The 19,205-nt window shown below is 44.5% G+C and overlaps 1 protein-coding gene across 6 annotated transcripts in view; it reads right to left on the bottom strand.

The window, feature by feature from the left end:
• LOC137352094 (calmodulin-binding transcription activator 1-like) overlaps nt 1-19,205 on the bottom strand; it is a 1,221,793-nt gene that overhangs the window by 143,269 nt on the left and 1,059,319 nt on the right. The window lies entirely within an intron of this gene.

A 19,205-nucleotide genomic window follows, 5' to 3' on the forward strand; every position in this document is an offset into this window, starting at 1 on the left:
TAGATTTAGGTTCTGGAGTTTTTGCCTCATTCCTCTCAAGGGCCAGGGGAGAACAATCCAGGAGTAACAGGGCTAAATTTCCAACGCCGTGCTCCCAGCAGGGAGTCTCGCCCATTGGGAGGACATACCAGAAACTCGGGCACACACTCAGTATGTTTTCCTAACTGTTAATAACCACAATTGTAAGTTGTAGCCCAGCACACACTTGAATGTGCATCAGATGCTTGGTAACTCGAACTTAGTCCCTCTCACTCATCACCCTTGTGCTCAGTGACCTACGCTGGCTCCTGGCCAAGCAACACCTCAGTTTTAAAATTCTCATTCTTGTGTTCAAAGCACTTCATGACTTCACCCCTCCCTATCTCTGTACCTCCTCTAGCCCTACGACCCTGCAAGATCTCTGTGCTCCCCCAATTCTAGCCTCTTGACTCATCCCTGATTTTCATCCCTCTTCCAGTGGTGTCCATGCCTTCAGCTGCCAAGGCACTATGCTCTGGCATTCCCTCCCCAGCCCTCGCTACCTCTCTCTCCTTTAAGATTCTCCTTAAAACCTAACACTTTGGCTAAGCTTTTGGTCACCTGTCCCAATATCTCATTATGTGGCTCAGTGTCAAATTTTGTTTGATAATTGCTCCTGTGAAGCACGTTGGGATGTTTTAGTGTGATAAAGTTGATTTACAAATGCAAGTTGTTGTTGAAATACCTGATTAAAACCTTTCATCAGATCTTCATTTGACCTCTTTGGTTGAATGAAAAGAATGCTAGTTTCTTTAGTGTTTCCTCATAACTAAATCCCTGGTATCATTTCAGTGAATCTCCTAATGCACCCTCTGTTGGCCCAAGACTTAATTTCTTAAGTCAGGCATCCAAAACTGGGCATGAGATTCTAACCAAGGCCATACCAGTAATTTGTCTAGGTTTAGCATTACTGCTTTGCTTTTGTACCCTATACTAGAATTAGTGAAATTTAGAATCTCCCACGCTCATCTAAAGTATATAAAATACTAAATAATACTAGCTCCTATATCATAGTATGCAGTGCTTTTTAAGATCAGGAATATCATATCCTGGAAAGTGTAGTGTATCTCACTTTGAGGCTGCAAAATCAACTGCAGACAAGTAAACAATGGGTTTATTCAGAGATCAATTTAGAGTCTTATTCTGCTTGGTAAACACTGGGAGAGTTCAAGTTGATGTCATTTAAGAGACTGCAGACATCCTGGCTCCTGGTATTTTTGCACTCATGAAGCTTTCTTTAGACCTTTCGCTGAAGTGTGACAAGAAGGTTCAGCAGAACATTTGAGAGTTATGACAGATGAACTGTTTTGTAATATTGTAGACAAGATAAATTGAATTCTCACTTCAACTCAAACCACGGAATATTGAGTTAAACTAGCGAGTGAGTGAGTGAGCGAGAGAGAGACAGAGAGAGTTTTGAAGCAGTATCAGAAAGAACTGCATTGCCCAGAATGAGAAATGATAGAATAAATTAGCAGCCGGCATGGTGGAGCAAAACATTAGGAGGTTCAAAGTGTGGCTGAGGCTATGATGGGAGAGTTGGGCTACTAGCAGGGGTAGACCTCGCTGGGAAGAATCGCCTCTTCTTGTCCTTGACTGTTCCTAAGAAACTTCCCAGAGTTTTCCCTTCTTGAAAGTCTTACCTGTGGTTGTTCAGTTGCTCTGGGAGATCTGGTGCAAATCCATCACAGAGCAGATTGTATGTGATCTGCTGCCTGGTTCCTCACTCAAGTTTTCCCATGGGCCGTGATCCTGAGTGTTTCAGTTTTAGTGAAGACTCTCTCATATCCCATCTTCACCTTCAACCCTCCCCCAAATCCCAGAGAACCACCTGGAGCCCACTTTGCAAGGCTATGTCAAAACATCCAAAAGCATCAAGCAGTACGTGTGTTGAAAACCATGGGCCAAACAGCTCCTGGATGATATATTATGGGTACTGCTGGACTACAGGAAAGACTTCTCCTAAATGCATCTTTCTTACTTAATACTTTGGGTAAGATTTGGGACATTGTCCCACTTTCAGTCCATATCTCTGTCAGAAACCCTGAAGGAATGGGGTCAACTGCTGTTTTTAGCCATGTACACCCCTTCCCACTGACGAATCCCTGCTGAAATTCTGGCCTTTATGTTTCCATTGCTAAAGGAAAGGAAAAAAAAATTTGCATTCATACCACACCTTTCATGACCTCAGGATGTCCCAAAGTGCTTTACAGCCAATGAAGTACTTTTGAAGTGTAGTCCCCTTAGGGAATTTACGTTACTGGCGGAACCCAACTCTTTGATCATTTGCTCCTGCACTTGAATAATATCAAAATCTGCTTTCAAGCATTCGAAATAAAGAAGATTAGATGGTGAACTGGTCATTGAAATCTGGAGCGTGGGTTCACAATTTCCACCTGCAGCCTATAAAGTTCCTACATGCGTTTCAGACAGTCTCAATGCAGTTCCGAGTGAGCAAGTTCCAAGAATACAAAAACTGCCTTGAACTAGATTGGCCCTCTCACTCAGAAAGCTCAAAGGATGTCTGGTGTGGGAAGATACAGCAGTAAGGCGCATGTCTGAGACTGGGGCTGTGGCACAGCTTTGAAGCAGTGCAGAGGGAGCTTTACTCTTTAATTCGTGCTGTACCTGTTCTGGGAGTGTTTGATGGGACAGTGTAGAAGGAGCTTTACTCTGTGTCTAACCCATGATGTACCTTCCCTGCGAGTGTTTGATGGGGCAGTATAGAGCGAGCTTTATTCTGTATCTAACCCATGATGTACTTGTCCTGGAATACTATATATTACTTCAGAATCACAAAGGTAAAACTGTTCCTTCATCGTTATCCATCAAGTATAATAGGACACAAACCTGTTCATACACAAACTACTTTGATCTATCCAATCTGATCAGGATTTATGTGAAGCCTTGTTATATGCAATTGATCATGGATTGGATTTTGGAGATTTTGTATTCGCCCAAGACCACTCATCTGCTGATGTCATAAAGTTGCTGCAACACCAGGAGGCAGACACCAGAGGGCGATGCTCTCCTACTGAATCGCCTCCGCTGGGAGAGATTGTCCGATCACAGCAGAAATAAGGACAGACAAATCCTACATGGTGCGAGAGGAAATGTGGAGAAAAGTGGCTCAAAGATTCCAGAAAAGGAAAAGCAATTGAACCTTTGCTTTCCTGAAGTTTCCCAATGGTACTACAGATAAATTTGATCCTGTTTTGTCCCTCATGTAAACCATTTAAATGAACAAAAGGCAAAGTTCTCCTGCACAGACACAGTGAAAGAAAGATGCTCCATGGATACCCACAATCATTTGATGAACACTTTCTGACTGAGTATTTGACAGCTACTCAAGCCTTTTCCCACATTCCAGAGTTTCAAAACCAGCAACTGAAAATATCACATGGGGAGGGTTTCAGTCTGCCTTGTGGCGCAGTGGTTAGCACCGCAGCCTCACAGCTCCAGCGACCCGGGTTCAATTCTGGGTACTGCCTGTGTGGAGTTTGCAAGTTCTTCCTGTGTCTGCGTGGGTTTCCTCCGGGTGCTCCGGTTTCCTCCCACAAGCCAAAGACTTGCAGGTTGATAGGTTAATTGGCCATTATAAATAGCCCCTAGTATAGGTAGGTGGTAGGGAAATATAGGGACAGGTGGGGATGTGGTAGGAATATGGGATTAGTGTAGGATTAGTATAAATGGGTGGTTGGTGGTCGGCACAGACTCGGTGGGCCGAAGGGCCTGTTTCAGTGCTGTATCTCTAAGCTAAGCTAAGCTATGTGGAGGCCACACTCCTTCCCTGGGGCACATCCATTCATCTGAATCCAGACACGTTCAGCACAGAGTAGCAGAAGTCGAGGCTCAGAGACTTTCCCTGTGCACTGGACGCTTAACCAGAACTGGAGAGCACCGAAACCATTAGAGCACTGGCTTCCGAGAATATCTAGAGGTGAGAGGGACGGACACAAGACTCCCTAACAAGTTTACTCCTCTGCATCACCAGCATCCTCCCTGGGATTCTTTGATGGGACAGTGTAGAGGGAGCTTTACTCTGTATCTAACCCGTTTTTTTTTACAGTGTAGAGGGAGATTTACTCTGTATTTAACCTGTGCTGTACCTGCCCTGGGAGTGTTTGATGGGACAGTGTAGAGGAAGCTTTACTCTGTATCTAACCCGTTTTTTTTTTACAGTGTAGAGGGAGATTTACTCTGTATTTAACCTGTGCTGTACCTGTCCTGGGAGTATTTGATGGAGACAGTGTGGAGGGAGCGTTACTCTGTATCTAACCCCCATACTGTACCTGTCCTGGCAGTATTTGAGGGAGACAGTGTGGAGGGAGCTTTACTCTGTATCTAACCCGGACAGTACCATTCCTGGGAGTATTTGATGGAGACAGTGTGGAGGGAGCTTTACTCTGTATCTAACTCCCGTACTGTACGAGTCCTGGGAATATTTCATGCAGACAGTGTAGAGGGAGCTTTACTCTGTATCTAACCCCCGTACTGTACCTGTCCTGGGAGTATTTGATGGAGACAGTGTGGAGGGAGCTTTACTCTGTATCTAACCCGGACTGTACCTGTCCTGGGAGTGTTTGATGGGGTAGTTGGAAGGTAGAGCTAACCTTGATTTAAATCTACATGTATGCTGCATTAATTCTGCTAATTGTTAACCAAGAGGGTTAGGAAATCTGGTGAGATTGCCTTTGGTGTTTGTGGGACACAAAATCATTTCTGTAATTTCTACTGAAGACAACCACAAACTCTGACAATGGGCCAAAACATTGTATGTTTTCAAGAAGTTGTTAGATATAGCTCTTGGGTCGAAAGGGATCAAAGGATATGGGGGGAAAGCGAGAACAGGTTACTGAGTTAGATGATCAGCCATGATCATAATGAATGGCGGAGCAGGCTCGAAGGGCCGAATGGCCTACTCCTGCTCCTATTTTCTATGTTTCTATTACATGTAAAAAACATTCTACTTCCAGTATTGATATTTATATACATTTCTTATGAAAACACACACACTGAGCTGAGTCTCACAGGCAACTGCCAAAACCATTAACTACCCTTCTTAAAGAAAAAAGGCCTTTGTTGAGTCTAACCAGGAGGGTATAGTAGCTTCATGGTGGTGGTACTGTATGAGCTACTGTGAGTTCAAATCCCGTGAAGGGATTACACTGTCTGATATGTATTCAGAGGTTATTTCCCCGGATACTTCAGGCAATGAACAGCCTCCGAGATGGTCAGTTTGGGGTCTTAAGCTGCAACAGTGGTTTAAGCTGCCTTGAGCGCAACACACCATCTTGGTAGAGGAGTTAAAACATGAGCTAGGAATGGCCGGTCAGAGGATTGTTAAGCAGCTGATTGGCAATTAAAATGCCTGCTAATGCTCAATATTGAGGCTGCACCTGAACAAATGCCCTCTCCGAACATCATCCAGCTGATTGGGAGTAAACTGGTCATTGCTGAGGATTTTGAGTGCTACTTAAATGTTTATCAATTTCCACTGTTCACTTGCTGGTGGAGGTTTGAAGAAAACTTCTGAATTACATTGGGAGACTTTCTGGGACACTCTGTCAAGACTTCACCAACGCTATCAACATGTATTCTGGAAATTCTCTAAGGAGTTCAGCTAAAAAGAGTGAGAGCTGCGCTGATCTACATTACTGGACACCTGAGAGAAGTCAGTGGAGAAAGGAAGCGCTGCTCATGGAATTGTTCCTCAGGCTCCCCCTTGGTCTGCAGGAGGGATGGGAGGAGGACACGAGGCCAGGCAGAGGAGCAGCACCAGCTGCTGCAGAGGAGAGGGACAGGAGGGTGAGGTGGGGTAGGTCCACCCTGTGGGTACAGAACACCCTCCTCCTCTGGATCTCCTCCACCAGGACCTCCAGTGCTGTGCCTGACAACCTGTGTGCCCTCTCCCTTGGTTCCTGAGCTATCCTGAAACAGGCACATTGTGGGCCAGATTTTATTCTGGCAATGGGGGTCCTGGCGTGGGCTGGAAGGTGCGGGGGAGAACCCACCTTGGCTCTTTGCTGGACCTCCATTGCCATCTCATGGCGGGCAGGCAATTAACTGCCTGTCGTCGGGGACACCATCCTGTTAAGGACTGAACTTTACCGGCCCCAGGATAGCAGAAATGGGGGTGGGGGTGGCTGGTAAAATAGTCTCACCACCAGGGTCTTTTGCCAGGGCTGGTTGCGAGGTGTATCGGCTGCCTGCCCCAAAGAGGTAGGCAGCCAATTTGCATAATTAGGGCTTCAATTGGGGTAATTTTACGGGCACCCTGCCACACAGGGAGGCTGCCAGCTTCATGAAGGTGGCCTCCTTGCAGCAGCCTGGGGGGGCCCATTGGAGCCAGAGGCTCCATGACCCAAAGAGGGGGCTGTGGGCCCAAAAGGCAGCCCTGTGGTCGCAATGACCACCACCCCCCACCCAACCCCCCGAGGGGTTGTCCCTCCGTCCTGTGGGGCCTACCACCCTCGGACCCCTAAATTTTAATTTTACATACCTGTCCGAGGGTGCCTCCATTTTGAAGTCCCCCCAAGATATCCTGCCCACCTCAACAGCACCCACCTCTCCCAGTGATGCTACTGAGGCTTCAGAGCTGCCGGTCCTCTGATTTGGCCAGGAGCCTGTCCACCGTCCTTATTTGGATGGTGGGCCCACAGGCAACCAATTAGGAGGCAGCCTGTGGTAAAATCACCAAGCTAATCCCATAAAATCCGAGCAGGTTCCAGTGCTGGCAAGTGCAGGCTTGGGACCCGCTTTTAGGCCTGACATCAGGTTCCTGAAGCCTATGGTAAAATTAAGCCCTATATTTCAAAAGTAATTGATCAGCTATAAAGTGCTTTGGGATGTCCTGAGGATGTGAAAGATGCTATATAAATGCAAATTGCTGAAAATAGAGACATATTGTCGAAATTTTTCGTCAATAGCCAATGTAAGGGAAAACAACAACCTACATCCCAAAGACTGGCAGATCGTATCAAACAACATGTCCCTTCTTCTGTTCGCAACGGGCAAGGTATGGGCCATACCCAACCAGCCCATGCTTGCAAAATTCAAAACACAGTGACCAACATTAGATGTGATTCTGTGATTGGACAACATTTGCTAAATAATTCACAGTGTGCTAAGAATTACGTTGACAACCAATTTAAGATTGTCAGTAGGGCTCGCAGTGTGGCGCATTTGCGTGTACTGGAAGCTACATATATTAATACACAGGGCCTGTTCTTTGCAGATAGAAAGAATATGTACAAACATTGCGCCTGTTTCAGCTGAACAAAATAAGCGACAGCCATTCGCTGGTTCATTCCTCAGGACAATGCCTTGACCAATCAGAGTCAAGCTGCCTGGTTTAAATTTTAAACAAAGCTGGCATTAACTGTCAGTCACCGTAAACTGGTGCATTCGCCATGACAATGCCTCTACCAATCAGAGTTCACTTGCCAACCAATCAGCACTCTCTTCTCATAAAGTATAAATTGTTGTTTTCCCTTGCACTGGTTATTCTTGCGATTGTCCTGATGAGTGCAAGACGAAAAGCTTCAACATGTCTTTATTTTCAGTAATACTCAAGTTCTGTACTACTAAACGACTATAAATGCATATCTTACTTTGCTTTTTTAATATTGGAGAGAAACTATTTCCAGTGATGGAGGAGTCTAGGACAAGGGGACATAACCTTAAAATCAGGAGAGGAAGCTACAAAACACTTCTACACACAAAGGGTGGTAGAAGTGTAGAACTCCCACAAAAGGCAGTAATGCTAGCTCAATTAATAATTTTAAATCTGAGATCGACAAGTGTATTGAGGGATATAGAGCAAATGCAGGTGGATGCAGTTAAGGTACAGATCAACCATGATCTCAGTAAATGGTGGAACAAGCCCAAGGGGCTGAATGGCCTCCTCCTGTTCCTGTGTTCCCAAGTCCCACTGACAAATTGAACTGGTTAATAAGTGGATGGGTTTCCTCCATACTGTAAGTCCTCCAACTTGTCTTCCTGCCTGAGTCTGTAGCACCACCATCAAACAATCTGCATCTCGGTCTGGTCCCGGCTGGTTACTCTCTCATGCCCGGCAAACACCAGGCTGGGAAAGACCCTGAACTACAGTCCCAGCTCGATGGCCAGAAAGGGGTTACTGATGCCCCCCCCCCCCCCCCCACTCCAATCCTGAAGGTAATGACTCTCGCTGAGGTATAGTTTTATGGATGCTGGTTGGCTAGTACTCTCCAGAAGGAGTAGGACACCTAAAGAAGCTATCAATGGTGGGTAGTCTGCAGTTGTGGAACTACACCCAGCAAGAGTCAATGTATTCAGGAGAGATGAGAAATGAGTCAGCTAGGGAAATTGGTGACAGAAAATCAATAAAAGCCCTGTGCTGTAGGACATGGTTGCTCAAACAATTTCTCATTGTTCGCAGCCATTTACAAACCCAATGAACAGTGAGACAGAAAATCCACACTAAATTTGTGGAAATTTCTTACATTAATTACAGTTTACAACAAGAATATTTTATTTTGATGTCTTGCTAATAGTTTACAATTAATTTTCTGCCATTCACCTCACGTGCACATGCTGCCCCTGGCAGGTTTTACTATTGGTGAATTTTTTTCCCTTCTGTCAGGGATTTTTCTTTGATGCTTTTATTGAGTTAAGAGTAGAATCATTTTCTATTTGTAATTACTCCAAACCCCGCCCTCCTTATCAGCAGATACACTCCCAGGGCAGGTACAGCACAGGTTAGATACAGAGTAAAGCTCCCTCTACACTGTCCCATCAAACACTCCCAGGGCAGGTACAGCACAGGTTAGATACAGAGTAAAGCTCCCTCTACACTGTCCCATCAAACACTCCCAGGGCAGGTACAGCACAGGTTAGATACAGAGTAAAGCTCCCTCTACACTGTCCCATCAAACACTCCCAGGGCAGGTACAGCACAGGTTAGATACAGAGTAAAGCTCCCTCTACACTGTCCCATCAAACACTCCCAGGGCATGCACAGCACAGGTTAGATACAGAGTAAAGCTCAGGTTAGCTACAAAGTAAAGCTTCCTCTACACTGTCCCACACACTCCCGGGGAGGAACAGCACGGGTTGGTTACAGAGTAAAGCTCCCTCTGCTCTTCTGCAATAAAATGGCTCATCTCCAAGGCCTGGAGAATACCCTGTCTGCACCAGTCTGATATATTTTAGTTTCCCACACCAGTTGCACTAGATGCCAAAATAGTACTGATCCAGGACCATTTGAAGTTCAGCCGACAGACAGAGGGGTCCTTGCATCTTATCAGTCTGGGCTGGATTTGAACCCAGATCCCTGTTTGGCACTGACCTAAGTTTCAGACCTCATTTCCTCTCCCTCACAAAAGATCACCTTAGCATCTCGGTACTCCATTATAGCCTCAGCCCATTTTACTCTGAAACCCTTGCGTGCTTCCAGTCTCACTTGTTCCAATGAACACCTGGCCAGTCGCACATCTTCCACCCAATATAAATTTCAGCTCATACAGAATTGCTGCCTGTATCCTAAATGGCATCAAGTCCATTTCACCCATCATCCCTGTGCTCGCTCACCTACATTGGCTCCCGGTCCCCCAGCACCTCAAATTTAAAATTCTCATTATTGTGCTCAAATCTCTCCATTGCCTCACCCCTCTCTGTAACCTCCTGCAGCCCTACTACTCTTCCAAACTCACTGTTTCACTGTCTCTGCCCCGTTTTGCATTCCCCTCCCTCACAGAGTTGCCAACTCTGGTTGGATGTATTCCTTGAGGTTTCAACACATACGAACATGACCTCCTGTCTCCTCTAACCACCACCACCACCACCACCCCCCCCCCCCCCCCCCCCCCACAACCTGGTGAAGCAGCCTTATTTCCCCATCTCCAATATTTTAATAACTGATAAACAAAGTTGTTCAAAAGAAAATGGGAATAAAACACAATTTGTTTTAAAGCCCATATGGTGATCCTCTCTGATTTACTTGCAGCAATGTTCAGGGCATTAATCATTAAATCGTGGAAACTCCAGAACAATCCTGGAGGGCTGGCAACCTGACTCTTTTGCCCGCCATTGGCAGCTTTGCTGCCACGCTCTGCAATTCCCTTGCTAAATCCTCTGTCTCTCCACCTCCCTTTCCTCCTTGAAGACCCTTCTTAAAGCCCACTGAGCTTTTGGTCACCCCCTCCATCTCTCCTTCTTTGGCTCGATGTACATTTTCCCTCACAGCTCCATGAAGCACCTCAGGCTGTTTGTTCCCTCTACTTAAGGTGCTGTGTCAATGCAAGTTGCTGTCATTATTCCAGAGGTGAAAGGTCAGCGGAGTTAGAACTATCAGGAAAGACTATACAGGCTGGGGCTGTTCTCTTCAGAAAAGAGAAGACTGAGAGGTGACCTGATCATACAGAATAGAATCATAGAATGGTTATACCCCAGCAGGCCGCCATTTGGCCCATCGAGTCCATGCCAGCTCTCTGTGAGAGCAATTTAGCTAGTCCCGTTCCCTCACCCATTCCCCGTAGCTCTGCAATTTTATTCCCTCCAAGTGCTCATTCAATTCCCTTTTGAAAGCCACCACTGAACCTGCCTCCACTGAACCTGCCTCCACCACCCTCTCAGGCAGTGCATTCCAGATCCTGACCACTCACTGCATGAAAAGGATTTTCCTCATGTTGCCTTTGGTTCTTTTACCAGTCACTTTAAATCTGTGTCCTCTGGTTCTTGACCTTTCCGCCAATGGGAACAGTTTCTCTCTATCTACTCTGTCCAGTCCCTTCATGATTTTAAACAGTTCTATCAAATTTCCTCTCAACCTTCTCTTCTCTGAGAAGAACAACCCCAGCTACTCCAATCTATCCATGTAACTGAAGTCCCTCACCCTAGAACCATTCTCATGAATCTATTCTGCACCCTCTCCAATGCCTTCACATCCTTCCTAAAGTGTGGTGCCCAGAATTGGACACAATACTCCAGCTGAGGCCAAACCAGTGTTTTACAGAAGTTTACCATAACTTTCTTGCTTTTGTACTCTATGCCCCTAATTATAAAGCCCAGGATCTCGTATGCCTTTTTAACCATTCACTCAACCTGTCCTGCCACCTTCAACGATTTGTGCACATATGTCCCCTTTAGAATTGTACCCTTTATTTTATATTGCCTCTCCTCATTCTTCCTACCAAAATGCATCACTTCACACTTGTCTGCATTAACTTTTATCTGCCACATGTCCGCCCCTTCCACCAGCCTGTCTATGTCCTCTTGAAGTTTAACCCTATCCTCCCCACAATTCATAATACTTCCAAGTTTTCTGTCATTCGCAAATTTTGAAATTATGCCCTGCACACCCAAGTCTAGGTCATTAATATATATCAAGAAAAGCAGTGGTTCCAGTACTGACCCCTGGGGAACCCCATTATATACCTTCCTCCAGTCCGTAAAACAACCGTTCACCACTATTCTCTATTTCCTGTCACTCAGCCAACTTCGTATCCATGCTGCCAGTGTCCCTTTTATTCCGTGGGCTTCAACGTTGCTGGCAAAGCTATTATGTGGCACTTTATCAAATGCCTTTTGGAAGTCCATGTACACCAAATTATCCTCATCAACCCTCTCTGCTACTTCATCAAAAAACTCAATCAAGCTGGATAAATATGATTTGCCTTTAACAAATCGGTGCTGGTTTTCCGAATTTATCCACACTTGTCCAAATGACTATTAATTTTGTCTCAGATTATGGCTTCTGAAAGCTTTCCCACCAACGAGGTTAAACTGACTGGCCTGTAGTTGCTGGGTTTATCCTTACATCCTTTTTTGAACAAGGATGTGACATTTGCAATTCTCCAGGCCTCAGGCACCACTCCCATATCTAAGGAAGATTGGACAATTATGGCCAGTACCTCTGCAATTTCCATCCTTACTTCCCTCAGCATCTTCAGATGCATCCCATCCGGTTTTGGTGACTTATCAACTTTAAGTACAGCCAACCTTTCTAATACCTCCGCTTTATCAATTTTTAGCCCAACCACTATCGCAAATACCTCCTCTTTCACTATGATTTTGGCAGCATCTTCTTTGGTAAAGACAGATGCAAAGCATTAATTTCGTACCTCAGCCATGCCCTCTGCCTCCATGTGTAGATCCCCTTATTAGTCCCTAATTGACCCCACCCCTCCTCTTACTACCTTTTTTACTATTTATATGTCTATAGAAGACTTTTGGATTCCCTTTCATGTTAGCTGCCAGTCTCTTCTCATATTCTCTCTTTGCCTTTCATATTTCCTATTTCACTTCCCCTCTTAATTATCTATATTCAGCCTGGTTCTCACTTGTATTATCAACCTGGCATCTATCATACACCCCCTTTTTCTGCTTCATCTTACTCTCTATCTCTTACGTGACGTGAAAGAAAAATTCCAAGGGGAGGACCCACCATCTGTGGTTAACTAAAAAAGTCAAAGACAGTATCGACCTTAAAGAAAAAGCATATAATTGCGCAAAGGTGGGTGGCAGGTCAGAAGATTGGACAGAATATAAAAAACAGCAAAAAATGACTAAAAGATTAATAAGGAGGGCAAAATTAGAGTATGAGAGAAAGCTAGCTAGAAATATAAAAACAGTAAGACTTTCTATAGATATTTTAAAAAGAAAAGTTAACAAAGTGAGTGTTGGTCCTATAGAAAGTGAGTCTGGGGAATTAATAATGGAAAATAAGGAGATGGCAGATGAACTGAACAGGTATTTTGCATTGGTCTTAACTATAGAGAATACAAGCAACATCCCAGTAATAGCTGTAAAGCAGGAAATGGACGGAAGGAACTCAAGAAAATTACAATCACCAGGGAAGTGGCACTGAACTCTTCCAGATCTGGTTATGGTGTAACCTTCTGGGGATGTGGATTTCGCCCTTGGCTGTTTTTGGTTTGCAGACATGTTGTCAGTATGTTGGTTGTTGTTCCAACACACCCTCATCGTTGGAGTGTGTTCTTTTCAGTCCGCTGTGCGCAACTGGAGTATTGCACACTTCTCTTAATTGGCTTTGGTTCTTCCTCAACACTGCTCCGTTAGATGTTGTAACCACATAGCACCTAGGCTTACTGCATACTTTGGATACCTCTGCAAGTAACCATGTTCTCATCGTGGGGTATATGGCCCTGACCTTTTGTCCTACATGTAGTTGAGGTAGTTCCACCCCTACATGCTGGTCATGCACCATCTTCATTCTCCCTTGTTTTTCGAGCAGTGTCTCCTGCATCTCAGAGAATTTGGACAGATAATGGCTTGGCAGAATCGTTCGCACTTGTGTGCCAAACTTGGTCTCTGCTGGTGAGGGTAAACCCATATCCATAGGGGTAGCTCTAAGGTGTAGCATGGCAACACGAAAATCTTGTTTTGTTTTCCTACACTTCAGGATAAGTGATTTAACTGTGCGAACAATTCGCTCAGCAAGACCATTGGATCTACGGTAATGTGGTGAGGATGTCACATGGTTTACACCCCATTTGGCACACACATCCCTGAAAGGTATTCCCCGTATACTGTGGCCCATTGTCAGAAATATTTTCTTCAGGTGCACTGAAACGACTGAATATGGCACTTAATGTGTCTGCGTTGACTGTGCTTTTTTACCCGCCTGACAATTGGAAATTTGGAGAAATAATCGGTGACTAAGATAAAGTCATCTCCATTCACAGAAAATAGATCAGTGGCGATTTTGGACCAAGGGACTGACGGAATCATGAGGGTTTAGAGGATCTTTACGTTGTTGTGGCTGGTGGTTCTGGCATGCATCGCATATCCTCATTAACCTTTCGATGTCACCATTGATCCCTGGCCAATAAACAGTGTCTCGTGCCAGTCATGTCATTTGCTCTATGCCCATATGGCCTTGATGAAGTTGTGACAAGATGTCCTGCAGAAGTGCTTTGGGCAACAATCACTTGTTTTCCTTTGACACCTCTCAAGATACTGAATTCATTTCTATAAGGCCAAAAGTATCTGAGAGTTTCAGGCATCAGGCCAACCTTATTTATTTTTTATTTATTTATTTAGATATACAGCACTGAAACAGGCCCTTCGGCCCACCAACAACCACCGATTTATACTAACCCTACAGTAATCCCATATTCCCTACCACCTACCCACACTATGGGCAATTTACAATGGCCAATTTACCTATCACCTGCAAGTCTTTGGCTGTGGGAGGAAACCGGAGCACCCGACGAAAACCCACGCAGTCACAGGGAGAACTTGCAAACTCCGCACAGGCAGTACCCAGAATTGAACCCAGGTCCCTCGAGCTGTGAGGCTGCGGTGCTAACCACTGCGCCACCATAGTGCCTTCAGTTGTGGGTGATTGGCTGTTTCTGATTGTAGTTGGTCACATTTGAGCTGACCGAAATGCAATAAATCGATTTTGAGCACATCTTCCACCTCGTTGTCCATGCTGTCTACTTGTAGATCCAGTGGAACTTCATTCCTGTTTGGATTTGGCAATCTGCTCAGCATATCTGAGGTGACCATTTTGGTACCTAGTTCGTAGTAGACGTCGAAGTCGTACCTCTGTACTTTCACTGAAAGTCGCTGTAGTCGAGGTGGTGTGCTTGTCGATGGTTTGTGCCAGATCATCTCCAGTGGTTTGTGGTCGGTTTCCACAGTGAACTGCTTACCGAACAGGTAGGTGTGGAACTTTGTGATCCCAAACACCAAAGCAAGTGTTTCACGCTCTATGTTTGCGTACTAGGATTGTGCTGAGGAGAAACATTCGGATCCGAATGCAATTGGTTTGCCATCCTGCAAGATGCACGCTCCTAGCCCTTTTTCTGAGGCATTGACTTCCAGGATTGTCTTCTTCCTTGGATCATAGTACTGCAGGGTACAGGTTTCTGCTGACAATGCTTGTTTGAGAGACTCAAACATATACTGATGGTTCTCCTGCCATACATATGGTACATCTTTCTTTAAGAGCTCTCAATAATGATGCTTTGTCAGAAAAAATTTGAATGTATGGTGCCAAGAAGTTGAAAAATCCAAGACATCTCTGTAGATCTTTCTTGTCTTGTGGGGTAGGCATATGCCTTACATCTTCGACTGTGCCCGGGTCAGGATGGATTCCACAACCTGAATAGATGGAGCCAAAGAAATTGATCTGACTTACATTCACCTGGCACTTCTTGCTGCTAAAAACGAGCCCTTTGTGATGAGCTACTGCCATCAGAGAATGAAGATTTTGATCACGCTCTTCTTTGGTTTTGCCCATTACCACAATATCATCGGCAATGCATATACATCCAGGCACGTTTTCTATAATTCTGTCCATGTGCTACTGAAACAGATCTTGACGGACAGAGAAGTCTCTGGAAGCAATATCTTCCAAATGGTGTTCTGAAAGTGGTGACTTCCTGAGACTCCTTAGCTAGGTGTACCAACCTATAACCATGTTTAGCATCCAACTTGGAGAAGGATTTGGATCCTGTGAACTTGGGATTCAATTCCTATAGTGTTGGAATATTGTGGGGGCATCTCTTTATGGAGAGGTTTAGGCACCTCTGATCTAGACATACCCTGATTGCTCCATCCTTCTTTAGTATTGCACCAATCTGTGTGATGATGCACATGATGGACGATGCCATTGTGTTTCATGTCGTCCAACTCGTGCTTAAGCTTTTCTTGTAACAACACGCTGCACTTTCTGGGAGGGTCAATTGACGGAATTGCATCCTCTCTGAGGTGCAGTACGGCATCGCCTTTGAAATCTCCTATGGCATCAAACCTGTCCGGGACATTTGTTGTAGGTCGTGGACTGACAGCGTGGGTACCCTTGCTCTCTTCTGCTGTAATGGGTACCTTGATGGACTCGTGGATAGTCACAATGTTGAGGTCCTTAAACGCTGGTAGTCCTGGCACCATTGGTCCATTCGTGTCTACCAAGTAAAATATTTGTGGTTTCCATACAGACTTGCCATAGCTGCCTTGCATTGTTATTGTGCCACTCCAAGGGATAGATGACCCACTGTATGCTGTTAATTTTGCAGTTGTCGGTTGTATCATTAATTTCCAACGACCCTGGTACATTTCCTTCAGAATTCGGATTGGTAGGATATTTGCAGTAGCTCCGGTGTCAACCCTAATCCTGAGTGTGTATTTGCCATCTTTCTTTGAACACATGATGTTAATAGTAGCAAAAGCTTCCAGTTGTTTGACTTCATCAACATGTGTCAGGTTCAGAATGTGAAACACTTACTCATCTTCTGCCTGAGAATTGCTCCACTCTGAGCCTTATCTTGGGTCTATTTCACTCTGGACTATGTGCATTGGCTTGCATTTACACAGGTCTCTTGTGCTCTCCTTGCTGCTGTTGCCCTGTTGCAGCGCATGTCTTCTGTTTGTTTGTGTCCTGTTGTGACTTCTGGCTGCATTTTTGGAGGCAGATTTCTTGCCATAGATGGGCCCAGTGTCCTTTTGCATCGCACACCTTGCACAGGTCTTGAAATGCAGGGCAACTTCGTGGTGAGTGGGACAAACCACACTTGCCACACAGCTTGCTTGCTTTTTGCGACCTGGTTATCGTGCCGATACTGTCGGCTGCACCTAGTGTTTGCAGATCCTGTTGTCCAGCTACAATGGCTTCGTATTTCCTGCCATCCTCTAGTAGCACATCAATGCTGTGACCTTTCCTTTTCCCCCAAGAGGTCTTTTTGAAATGCTTCAATAGATGTTGAGACAATCACCAGCTCCATTATGCACTCCGACAGCTCAGCTTCTGAAAAGTCACATTCATTGCCCTTACTACAGCATCTGCTGACGAACTGATCTATTAATTCCTGTGGCTGTTGCCTGTAGGACATCAATTCCAGGCAATGAATTCTAAAATTCAGTCTTAGCCGAAGCTGATCTTCTAGCACATTCCATATCTTTGCGGGATCTTTCTGGTCCCCTTCAGATAAGCCAGAGGTATTGATTCAGTATAACCCCTCATTTTCAACTGCTATCAGTATTTTCACAGCCTGCTTCTCTGGTTCTACAACCGCTTGATCAGTGAAGCATAACTACATTCTTTGTTTAAAAACTTTGAAATCGGATAGGATATCAATGGCCTTCTAGTTCATGCTAGGAAATTTGATGCCCACCTTTCTGATGTACTTTTGCTTTGTGCTCTATATTTAACTTTGTTCAGCTCTGTATGTGCCTTCAGCACAGTATTTATTATGACTTTTCGATTTGTGGTTTGAAACTGGTTTTAAAACTTGATCTATTAACTCTGCGCTGTTCCCTCTTTAAGACATTCTCTTTTTGTTAGACTAGCTGCTTCAATGGAGTGTAACAGGGGCTTGACAGTGTTCTCTGTTTATTTTTCTTTCAGCACTTCAGCTTGTATGTTTACACAGCTGTTCCATAGGCAGTTCAAGAGTTTTCCCCTTTGCTGTTTTTTTTTAGTTAATTTATGTTGGGCGGCACAGTGGCGCAGTGGTTAGCACTGCAGCCTCACAGCTCCAGGGACCCGGGTTCGATTCTGGGTACTGCCTGTGCGGAGTTTGCATGTTCTCCCTGTGTCTGCGTGGGTTTTCGCCGGGTGCTCCGGTTTCCTCCCACATCCAAAAGACTTGCAGGTGATAGGTAAATTGGCCGTTGTAAATTGCCCCTAGTGTAGGGAGGTGATAGGGAATATGGGATTACTGTAGGATTAGTATAAATGGGTGGTTGTTGGTCGGCACAGACTCGGTGGGCCGAAGGGCCTGTTTCAGTGCTGTATCTCTAAATAAAAAAAAATAAATGTTCTTCACGCTTGACTGGTTTAATGATTTTTTTCAGCTTGACTGCTTTAATGGAGACTATGCAGTGTTAGGGGTTTCCTGCGCTTTTTAAAAAAACTATCGGGCTTCGTTTTTTAAAATTCGCGTGCTTTTCAGGGTTTCCCCTTTTTTTTCACTGGCTCACCCGGAGCCTTTAGAAAATGAATTTTTTTTAAAAACTCTTCAAAGGATATTTTTTAACCATGATTTCTTGACTGTCGGCACAATGACTCACTTGATTGCTTGCCCCTTAGCCATGCTTCCGTTCTATGATTCTCCGCTTCTAAGGTATGTAGCGTTCTTTCATTCTTTTCAAGTCCTTGTTTTAAAGTTTCTTCACTAGTTGCTTCAAATTTTCTCTTCTGTTGTCTGTACTGCTTTTAAATTTTGTTTGCTGTTTTACCAGTGGTGTTCAATCTTATATCTTGTCTTTTCACTACAGCTGCCACCATATCATGAGTTTCTTATGTTATCTTAAGCAACACAATGAGGTATGTGGATTCCTGTTCCTTGAACGTCTCTGGAAGGTTTACTTACAGCTAAACTAATACACACAATACAGAGCAAACTATACAAAGAATCTTTGTTCAGGGGGTTACAGTGCAGAGAGACTATGGCTTCTAGTCGCATGACTACATCATGATACTAAGCTCATTAGCACACTGAGTTCTTAAAGGGACATCACTCTTGAAGCGTTCATACAACAAAGGGACAGACGGTATGGTTGCTAAATTTGTTGATGACAGAAAGATAGGTAGGTACGTAAGTTGTGAAAAGGACATAAGGAGGCTACAGAGGGATATAAATAGGTTAAGTGAGTGGGCAAAGATCTGGTAAATGGAGTATAATGTGGGAAAAAGTGAAATTGTTCATTTTGACAGGAAGAATAAAAATGCATATCATCTAAATGGTGATAGATTGCAGAGCTCTGAGAATCAGAGGGATCTGGGTGTCCTAGAGCATGAATCGCAAAAGGTTAGTTTGAAGGAACAGCAAGTAATAAGGAAAGCTAATAGAATGTTATTGTTTATTGCGAGGGGAATCTAATACAAAAGTAGGGAGGTTATGCTTTAGTTATACAGGGCATTGGTGAGACCACATCTGGAGTACTGTGTACAGTATTGGTCTCCTTATTTAAGGAAGGATGTAAATGCGTTGGAAGCAGTTCAGAGAAGGTTGGAATGGGCGGGTTGTCTTATGAGGAAAGGTTGGTCAGGCTAGGCTTGTTTTTTTTTTGTTCGTTTGCCTGAGTTTAGAAGAGTAAGAGGTGACTTGATTGAAAAATATAAGATCCTGAGGGATCTTGACAGGGTGTGGAAAGGATGCTTCCTCTTGTGGGAGAATCTAGAACTAGGGGTTACTGTTTAAAAATAAGGCGTAGCCCATTTAAGAGAGAGATGA

This window comes from Heterodontus francisci, chromosome 37 (genome assembly GCF_036365525.1).
Source record: "Heterodontus francisci isolate sHetFra1 chromosome 37, sHetFra1.hap1, whole genome shotgun sequence".
Classification (NCBI taxonomy): Eukaryota; Metazoa; Chordata; class Chondrichthyes; order Heterodontiformes; family Heterodontidae; genus Heterodontus; species Heterodontus francisci.